The following is a 10,940-nucleotide window of genomic DNA, read 5'->3' as shown; positions in this document are numbered from 1 at the left end:
CATGTTTTTACGACTGAGAGAAGCTCAGAATTTGTGGATAAAAATGTAACCTGGATGTACAGCAACATGGAAAATAAACGGTCAAGACTACGACCTGGCTCCTCTTTGATTTCATGAGTAAGGAGTAGAAATACACGGTGCATACGAGTCAAGACCAATTATTCTGCCTTCTGCTAACAACTTTGAGTGGCTGTGGAATTAAGATTAAGTTTGCCACTACACCTAATATGTAAGTTCCAAAGACACCTCCCTGCTCATAACTATGCTCAGATGTACTGAATGTATATTTAGGCCTCAAGGTGCTGTCAGACAGAAACCTCCAGGCAGGGTGCACATGCATTGTTTGTTTGTTTTTGCACTATCACCTCATGCAAGCAAAAGAAAGGGTGTCCTTTTTTCCACTGGAGCACCTGCCCTGCAAACTGTCTGTGCACGGCACTGATGCAAGTAAACATACCGACTAACAGGCTTCTTCTCCGGAGCCAGGTTCAATCGAATCGTGGCTACGACTGGATTGTGGGTCGTGGTTGTGCTCCTGTCGTGGTCCAGCCTGATGCCGACTACAGCTGCTATTATTATTAGTTATTCTTAACTGTTATTACACACTTGTGATTATTACTGTCACTGACATATATTAATATATAAATATATCATATATGCTTTCATTAAAGATTATTATTCATTGTTGTCACTGTGCATCTCTCTCTGTCCCCTACTGGGCTTTATAAATGAAACTGAATTGAACTGAATGTTTACATGCTGATATGTATCCATATAAGAATATTATATAAAATTACGAAACACTTCACTGCAATATTCTGACACATCCACATAAAAATGAAATGAAAAGAAAACCAAAAGAATGTTTTTACCTTTTGGAGGTTGGAAAGTTTGTAACCTCTGTCCACGTGGTCTCTGCTGGACGTCTGCACAGTTTGGCGGGAATTAAATACACTACTTCTACTGCTACTGTTACTATTAAATAACAACAATCATACCTCAAAATAAAAATATAAAGAAAGGCATTGCATACCTGAACAAGAGGGAGAGACGAAAAAGTCAAACAAAAATGGTAGAAATTTACCAAGAAAAAAAAAGTTTTAAAAAGGTAAATTATAAAGACGTTGATCCTGAGAGTTGCACAAAGTGCTAAACTGTAGATTTTGGATGTGTAACTGTAACTGTGCTGAGCTGCAAGTTGTTGCTGCAACAAGAAAAACACAACAACACTAAATGTATCTTTTGGCCGAGGGGACCGGGAGAATTAACCCTGTGTGCATGGAGACTACGTGTCCAGCAGGGGGCGGTATAAGTCAGCAGTGAGCAGGGTTGGGCTTCTTCATGTGTACTGCAGTTATTCCAGGAAATGTTTTTTTCTCAGACTGAACATGCTGTAAATGTTTGTGCATATCTGACTGACATGACTGAGCAGGTCCAACAGAGTCCCTGATCTTTACAGTAGAAACATAACATATGTGCCATTAGGACACAATCAGGAGCAGAAGACACTGAATAGCTGTTCAAGTCAGTAATAATAATGCTCACACTCTCTCCGTGTACACTGACACATCTTTTCAAAAGACCTCACAGTGTTCAGGGTCACAGAGCAAGTCGGAGTGAATGGAGCTCGTTACTGTGGTCTGAATGAGATGTGTAATATAATATCTGAATGTGGTCATTCGTAGATATGGTATAGATATTCTTGGTTTGATATGTGAGGCGCTGGCGTCAACATACAGCCAATCAATCAATGTAATGAAGAGGAGGCCAAAAGAAAAGAAATGTTCCAATGACTCTCGATCATCCGATGATTAATGAGCCACGACCTTCCAAGACATGCAAGTAAAATCTTAAAATCTTTATCTTAATAAAGTTTTGTAATAATGTGAACTCCACCTAATGTTGCATGTTTAGCCCCGTCTCCACCAAACCCTTTCAGTCCAGCACCTGTGGAGCCAGCAGTAAGCCTTCAGACATGGTACCTAGACCCTCGGTGTGTTCAGACAGTCCTCTTAAATGTGGGCGGGGTTGTTGTCACTCACTGCTCCGTCCAGCACTCGCTGTATTTCCTCATCAGCGGTGACACAGATGGAAGTCTGCACCTGGTTTATCGTCCACAGAACGAGGCTGCACGCCCACATTTTCACAACAAAATAGAACAGGCTGCAGTGAGAGTCTCTCTCCATGGGATATTTCAAAATAGCAGCTTTGTGCATTTAGTCCTTCTCAGGCAAGCTCAGGGGTTTAGTGTTGCTGTAGCCCACAGGAAGTGAGGATTAGAATATATGACCTTCACATAATCCGCTCCAAATGAATCTATATTTTTAAAGTCATTACTAAAAGTGTGTGTCATATAAAAACTAAAGTGATGGTCAAAGTTGTCACAGTGAAATTTAAGGTGTGCTGATGGATTCACGTCATCAACTCATGCATTCAGTAACATTACAAGTTAACGTTCCACCTTAAAAGTTGCCGGCAGTCGGCCCAGTGAATGAAGTTATTTTTTCTCAGACTCCAGCTGCTGTGAGAGGCAGCAAAACATCCTTTCATTTTATAGTTACAGTTTACTAATAAAACTCTCCACAGTATGAACAGTGGTTACACGAGCCTCAAAACCTCCCTGTCTACATATCAACTCTAAAAACAGTCTCCAAACATCTTTGCCCTGGACAGAGTTTTACAAAAGATAAGTGACCTAAAACCCAGTTTGTGGACAAAAGGTCAAAACAAAAAGAAAAGGCTGCATTTTCAAATATATCTGCATATGTGTGAACGAGGCCAGAGACAATACAAATATGGTGACTGCTGGGGGACACAGTGGATGTTTCCTCTGTCATCTGATGACTACAAATTCTTAGTGTGTCTCTTTAAGTGGGAGTGGGAGTGGGGGGGGGGGTATTGGATGATGTCACTGCTACCTGTCTGACTGACTGAGTGATTAATCACCAGAGGGCTCGGAGTGGGAGAAGAGGGCGAGGGGGATCGGATTGGAATGAGGAGGGGAGGGGCAGGAGACTGATCAATCACAATGATTTACAGGCCTGATCCCAGGATCAGCCTCCCTGGAGGATACCACACACACACACACACACACACACACACACACACACACACACACACAGTCACAAGTTAAACACACATGCATGCACATAGACACACAAACATGTATCATCAGAAATATGTGACATACATGCAAAAATACACAAACATGTGCACACAACGTGCCATCACAGCCCCACCCACCCGTAGGTGCTGCCTGTCTCCACCATCCACACCTGATGAAGGTGTCAGTACGGGAGAAATACACCCAGGTACAGGTTAGATAATAACAGCTGAGTACAGATGGATTTACTGCCACGGTTGGCGCACACGCACACACACACACACACACACACACACACACACACACACTGTAATTGTCACCATGTATTCATGTCAGCAACATGTTCTCATCATGGTCACTGCATCTTGTAAGACGGAGAGCAGAGGAGAGAGAGAGCACATTCACTACAGTCAGTGTGTTCACATGACATCAGACAAAATGGATTTATTGTGTCGGTCTGACTAAAACTGGACTTTAAAATACATGTAAACATGTTGAGGTGGATTTATAGTTATGTGTCAGCTCTATGCAGTCTGTGCGGTGGTGTGTCTGTGTCACTCTGCAGTTACACCTCCAGAACACTAGTTGGCGGTGGGGTTTCTGTTAAGTGCTGTAAAGTTTAGTTGATTCAAAACACACATTAAACACACATTAAACATGGCTTAATAGAGACAGTTTCAAACACAAATCAGCTTCACTATAACTCGCAGCATTCACAGACAAACACCTGTCTTTATCTGGACACATTTTCCCCTCAAATATAACATGCTAACGTTATTAGCACAAGCATATGGCTTTTAACATTGTATAAATTAGCCTAGCAGCTAGCAGAGATTTCCTCTGCTCATATGAAGCCAGGATAAATCACACACAAGACTTAAAATGCTATTTTAGTGGAGGCTTTATTGTCTTCACAATTTATTGTTTCTTATCTGTGAAATTAAAGTAAATTAAAAGTATTTCTGGGGAGGTGCACGTCAGGCTACGGCGTTGATTCAGTGCAGAAGTATAAATCCTTCTTTAGTCCAACTGAAATGGGCCTAAAGTGAATTTGTCACAGTGGGACTAACACACCCACATCTTGTGACTCCTGCATGTATACAGTCAATCAGACCCTAATCTCTCAAGACAGATTCTGCATCTACATAGTAGAATCTGTCGGCAGCCCTGTGTGAAAGACGACTAGAGAGGGGGGGAGGGCGGGGCTGCGCTTTAGCCAATCACAATGGAGGGGACGTGGCCGAGACGTGCAGGTGTCCCCAGGAAATATGTACCTACAGAAGCAGCAAGCTCCGCGTCCATAGCGACCGCTCCACCCAAACCGCTCTCGTCAACATGGGAAAAAAAAAAAAAAAAAAAAAATTCCAGTGGATGTCTTAGTTACAACATGACTGAGCTAACTGGAGTAGTTTCATGTCGTATCTGACAACGGGAGGCTTTTAACAGATGACGTCCTGATGTTGGCTTTGCTAACTGTCTCTGTCAGCTGCAGCCACTGATGCTTTCTAGACATCGTGATTTCCCATAACTGAATAAATACCACACATAGCAACACAAAACTGCTTTGCTAGCTCAATCATGTTGTAACTAAGATATCCGCTGGAAAAGATATTTTATTCACGGACCGTTTATTGAGTTATTACCTTATTTTATACAGTCTGTGGTTATTATAGACACCGCTAACAGCTAACGTTAACAGCTAACGGTTAGCCCAGCTAATCTACGATGTTATTATTGTTATTTACAAAACGTGCAGACAGAAATAGTAACGTTTGTTCAATCATTGTGTTTATAGACTTAACAAACATCAGATTAGTCTACACGGTGATATAGTGACGTGAAAAATGTGACATATAGCTAAACTCTGCTGGTTTTCTACCCGAAGTATCTGTAAAAAAAAACACGGCGATTCCCTGGGGGCACCGCCGGAAGTGAAGGGCGTGATCGATCGCCGAGGCCCCTGCACTTCCGTTAGTCGAAAAACTCCAGAGGTAAAGGAAGAAGACACTTTTTTCTTTTTCTTTCTTTTTTTTTTTTTTTTTTTTTTTTTTTTTACCAATGGATTTCCAGATTGATCAGACCCAAACTGGCCAAGGCGCTCTGAGCATGCTCCACAGTTTCCGCCCCGGGCTTTGCAATAGCATTAAATGTGTAAGAGAAGAAGAAGCTGGTAACAACATGGAGAAATCTACATCCAGAGCCGTGACTTTTTGGACGGACGAGGAGACACCGTTCATGATGTGTCAGCTCAGAGAGTTACATTAAATGTTTTAAAATACATGAATGGCAGGAAAACACAGAATCTCCACCTATCATAGACGAGTCAGACATACTTCAGTCTCCCGTGCTTGTATACTGGGACAAGGACAGTAGACCAGTTAAATGTCCTCGTCCAGCTGGAACTGTAGTGTGAAATGTACTGAGTGTTAGATTTAATGAAGCTACGTGCAAACACGTGCACAGATACTCAGAAGAGCAGTGCACAGAAAAAGTCCTGCATCACATCATTTCAGAGTCAATAGTATTCACAACCTCTACCCCCCCTCCTCTCTGACTCCTCTCTTTAACCCTTCCTCCTCCTCCTCCTCCTCCTCCCCCTCTTCCTCTGTTACAGTATCATCTGCTGATTGCTGGAGAATTATTGCTGTTTCAGAGGGACATCTGTCACGAGCTAGAGCCGACACATGGAGAGCCCCCGAGGTGAAAGGCAGCCACCTGAGTGATCACAGCCCACCATCAGAGCTTCTCCCCTGGGGTCTCATCACCCCACCCACACCACCTCCTCACCCACACCATGTCTTCACCCTAACCCACCACCATATTTAACCCCCATCTCGATCTACATGTCTTCTCTTTCCCTGCGTTTTCTTCGTCTCTTTGTCGTCTCTTCACTCCCTTCTTTCTATCATTCTTCAGCATACAATGAGACAAGATTATAGAAACATTTGCATTTCTCCATCTTCATCCCACCCCCACCTTTTACCCCTCACCCCTTCCCCCAAGGTAGGAGCATCACAATAGGGGTAGTGTGTATCATTCAGTGTGTCGCCCCCTCCCCACAGTTAAGATGTAACAAGATGCTCCTCATTGATATCTGCTTCTGATTACATCTGTGTGTGTGTGTGTGTGTGTGTGTGTATATAAGGGATGCAATGGTGCGCAGAATACACAATACATACCACGACACAAACAGTCCGGAGATGGTGGTTTGGTGTGTTTTTGTACAGAAGATAAAGTTTCTTTGTTCCTTTGAAAACCTTTTGCTCATTTACATATGGTCAATAAAAAGGGAACAAAGGAACAAAGACAATATGTCAGCATCACTCCGATCGCTCCTAAACCACTGTTAGCATGTGAGGGAAGTTTTTCTTTTTTGTTTTTACTTTACTGGGAAACCAGTGTAATCATCTGATTGGAGATCTGAACTGTATCAGAGTGTCATCAAGACGTTTTATTTGCTTTTACCATGTAGTGTTAAGGTACGGAGAGGTTTGTGGATCAGCTGAAGTATCACAATGTTAAAAAAGACTAAATCTGAATCAAGTGATTGAGACAAGTATTATATTCAAAGTAAACTTAAAGGTCCAGTGTGTGAGATTTAGGGGGATTTAGTGCCATCTAGTGGTGAGGATTGCAGATTAAAACCAGCTGAAACTTTCCCAGTTAAAATTCATGTTAACTGTTCAGGGTTTTTACTGGGAGCAGAATTGTCTGCAGAGGTCTCTTCCTCTCAAAAAGAAACAGGCTGAGCACGGCCTCATGCCGAAGTCATCAAAATCCGGCGCTTGGGCAGTGACTTGCGGCGTCAGAAACCAACAAAAAAGGCGTCCTTTAACATCGGCATGATACGCAGTTGGTTGTCGGTATAGTTTAATGGGGCCCGGTGGTGTCAGGGGGAAACTTGGCGGGACAAGGACAAAAGTTGAGACACCAAAAGTCCATCTGGGACAGACGTTGGGGTGGTGGATGGGTCCAACAAACTTTGACCCGAGAGAGTGGTGTTCACGTCCCGTAAGATTGTAAAGCCAAATCCTGTTCTTTTTCCCTAAACCCAACCATGTGCAACTGTTGTTGAAGGAAAGAAACGTCAATTTACAATGTTGTAGCAACGTAGTGCTTTTATTTTGAAAGAGACTGTATACAAACTGTACATTTCCTGTGAAAACAGAAGTGTATTTTGAAAACAGACAATGCATGTAACAGGCTGAAGATGACACGGCGTCCCAGAACGTCAACAACCAACACACCCAGGGTACCTTGGACATCATATGTGGACGTGGAAAGTCCATGACCAAACGTGGACATGTGACGAGGTCGCAGTGAGGATGTGTTGAAAGACCAGGTGATTTAAACTGGCAAAAACTGAATAAAGCAGTTTCACGCTCAGTGTTTGGCACAGAGTCCTGCAGCGGGTCGGTGACAGGTAAAAGTATGTATATATATAAAGTCATGGGTAAAAATGAACTACATGCGGGCAGGCAGCGAGAAAAAACAAAAATCTATGTTTTATTTTTTAGAATAAAACAAAGTGAAAAGACATGCAGTATATGTGTAGTACTTTACAACTAAGTCACAGTGTGCACTTTTTACCTGCCATACAGGCCATCTTCTCAGCTCGCCTCCACACCTACCTGACAGCCTATCACCTGTCCACATATTTCCAGCATCCAGCCAGTCCACCACACCCACCTCATCAAGCCAACACCTCTCACCTGTGGATCATTACCTTCTGCCACTGTAAAGACAGTCACATCCCTCCTTGTCAGAGTGTTCTTCGCCATTCCTGTGCAACACTTTCCAGCCTTAATTCCCAGACTGTTACCTTGTTGCTGACCCCACCTGCCCCTGACTCTCCTGTTTTGCCTGCTCCCCGGTAAACCACTCAGCCGTCAAGAGCTCTGGTTCCGCCCAGCTCTCCATATTGAGTTTACCTGCTCATCTGCCTGTGGACTTGTGTGCTGTGGATTGCTTCGCCGTGTGGCTGCACATTCCACTCATCATCACCGCTGACGAGTCCCTCTCTGTCTATAATCGGCTTCACACCGGTGTGGCAGCTTCTCCTGTGAGTATTCCTGTTTTTGGACTCCCTGCTCGTCAGACATCACCTTCTGCCTGCTCCCTCACATGACAGTTGCACACAATCGAACTGTTTGCTGACGCGGAGGACTCCAGCCATGAAACTGTGCAGCCCGAGGATGAGGTGGCAGCCTACATGGAGTTCAAGACACCCAAGGAGGATCCTTTGGAGGTTTGATGGTGGTGGAAGGAGCATGCTAACATGTTTCCTAACCTGGCAGTGATTGAATGTTTTCACCATCCTGCCGTCAAGTGCTTGACGTGTATCAAAGAAGTCATGCATCAAAGCTTGTGTGTGAGCATGAGTGCCTCATAACTAAGTTAGTTAAAGAGTAAGGGAGGCAGAGAGCTTCCCAGAATGACTTGCATTCCTTCAGACTGTGACCTTCTGGCTGCGATGTCAGAAGGCCATATGCTCCACACACAATCAGGAGGAGATACACACACATTCACACACACACGGCGGCTGCCTTGGTTTGGCTACATTTGAAGAGGAGCTGGAGGAGGTATTGTTCCAGTTAACCATTGTGTCTTCCTCAGCGGGGATGGTGAGAGACAATTGCTGGGTGTCTCTGTGGTTGTGGAGGGGGAGGAGAGGAGTTTGTGAGGAGTGACAGAAGGGAGGAAAGTCTTTGTAGCGAGGTGAGGACCCAATGAATATATGGTCTCCTGCAGCAGATTGTGTGCCGGCGCTGAACGTTCACAATGTGTCACTTGGAAGACACCTTACGTCAAAGGCTGGACAATGACGAGGAACACCCACAATGCTTCAGGAGCATCACTGACGGTTCAGTTACATTTTAGGCAAAAGTCTCTGTATATTTCAACATCACAGTGTTCTCTCCTTCTGCACATGACTGTGGGAACTTCATCATTCAGCACTGTTATTGTGTCTGGCAGACATAAGCCATGATCACCTGCCATGACATGAAAAGAAAATTGGATTTTCCCGCTCATTCAGACTGGAAAAGTCTATCACCTCCCGTCTCCACCTAATCATTAACATGGAGCCTGATCTTCCTTTATAACAGCGCGTCTCCACTTTTACTTCTCTCTGGGTTGTGTCATCTTCAGAAAAGTACTTCAGTCAGCTCAATCATCAATTTACACCATGTTCAACCTTTGTGAACTTTAGCACTTCAGCAGCTGGAGGTCATTTTTGTAATAGTTTCCAGTGAGAATGAAGCTTTTTGCTCGTGTTTTATCCGCTGCCAGGTTAGGAAACATGTTAGCATGCTCCTTCCACCACCATCAAACCTCCAAAGGATCCCAACTCCATGTAGGCTGCCACCTCATCCTCGGGCTGCAAAGTGTCACGGCTGGAGTCCTCCACGTCGGTGACCAATGTGACCACGGGGTCAAAGGTTACACTGGTGTCACTGGCTTTCAAAATAAAAGCAACTGCAGCTTGTGATTTAGATGTTAGAATATAGCCCCTTTCACACTGACAGATTTTCTGCGAATGTTGTGGGCGTTTAGACACACAGAGCCGGATTGGCGAGTTGATCCGAGGTGCCCAATTTTCCTCCTCGTAGGGTAGACATATTGGTGGAACCCTTTTAGTTTAAAAAGAACGAGGCGGCCTTCTGCAACGGGAGGAGCTGTTGATGACGGGGACGGTGAAGGACGGGCCGACTTATGAGAGAATCACCGAAGGACTGACCAGCCGCGGCTTCCCTCCCATGTCACTGTTTACGTCACACGCTGAGCTACACGTTTTGTTACTTGCTCACGCCCCCCATTGCCCCGAAAAAGGCACATTCTGTATAAACAAAAGTAGGTAGGCGGCATTTTGCTGCACTCCCCGATTTTGTTTTTATACTGCCAATGCTGAAAAAACACTGATTGGGCTTTCTCCTGTCTAAAAAGGGCTTATCACACATATACTGCACATCTTTTTATTGAGATTTATTCTGAAAAATAAAAATAGATTTTTGTTCTCACCTGCTGCCGGCCCACATGTAGTTCATTTTTGTCAATTTATATATATATATATATATATATATATTTTAACCTGTTACACAGCTTTTTGGAAGTTAATTGTTCAGTCAATCAGATCAGAGCTGATCAGATCAGATTGATGGGTGAGAGGTGATTGTAACTTTTACACCAGGTGCAATGTGCTGTTAACTTTAACTTTTACCATGTCTGCTGCTCCGTCTGTGTCCACAGTTCTCTCTGCACTGCAACAGTGTGAAGCAATGAATACCTGGCTGGTGTATATATTTAATTATTACACGGCTCTATTAAATGCTGTATTCTGATTGGTCAGTCACGGCATTCAGTGGTCTGATATTACTGTGTAATGACCGTTGCTAGTAGCAACAGTCATTACACAGTTGCTATGTAGCCCAGCGTTGCTAGGGATGCAGTCCTGCAACACTGCAGCTGTCAAACAACTTCCGAGAGAAAAAACAAACATAAGCGGCTGATTTTAACATTTCTTTTAACTTATTTGGAGAGTAGCTACGAGGATTTTGAGGAATGGGATGCAGCTGAAAAATAAGAATACAGACTTTCTCTGCCAAAAACAAAAGAATACGGATTTGAATACACACTCTGCAGTCATGCTTAATGACATTTTACGGGAGTTTTATGCCTCAGTTCAGTCCACTAAGCCTGGGTGAGTACAAAACTTTCACCAAAAGTTGTCGAATCCGGTCGGTTTTAATGCACTTCGCGGAGGCAGACAACATTATTTATTTAACTGATAATTAGCCATGTAATAAGCGGGATAATGTATAATGAGCCGGTGAATACT

The 10,940-nt window shown here is 43.7% G+C and overlaps 1 long non-coding RNA gene across 1 annotated transcript in view; it reads left to right on the top strand.

Annotated features, from left to right (window-relative positions):
- Positions 1 to 1,556: 1,556 nt before the first annotated feature.
- The window catches only part of LOC125904640 (uncharacterized), a 237,357-nt gene continuing 227,973 nt past the window's right edge, over positions 1,557 to 10,940 (top strand). Inside the window, exon 1 of the long non-coding RNA XR_007451513.1 lies at positions 1,557 to 2,398. This is a non-coding gene — a long non-coding RNA (uncharacterized LOC125904640). The remainder of the gene's footprint in view (positions 2,399 to 10,940) is intronic.

Source organism: Epinephelus fuscoguttatus, linkage group LG17 (assembly GCF_011397635.1).
Source record: "Epinephelus fuscoguttatus linkage group LG17, E.fuscoguttatus.final_Chr_v1".
Lineage (NCBI taxonomy): Eukaryota > Metazoa > Chordata > Actinopteri > Perciformes > Serranidae > Epinephelus > Epinephelus fuscoguttatus.
This window is presented reverse-complemented; position numbering and strand designations above follow the sequence as displayed.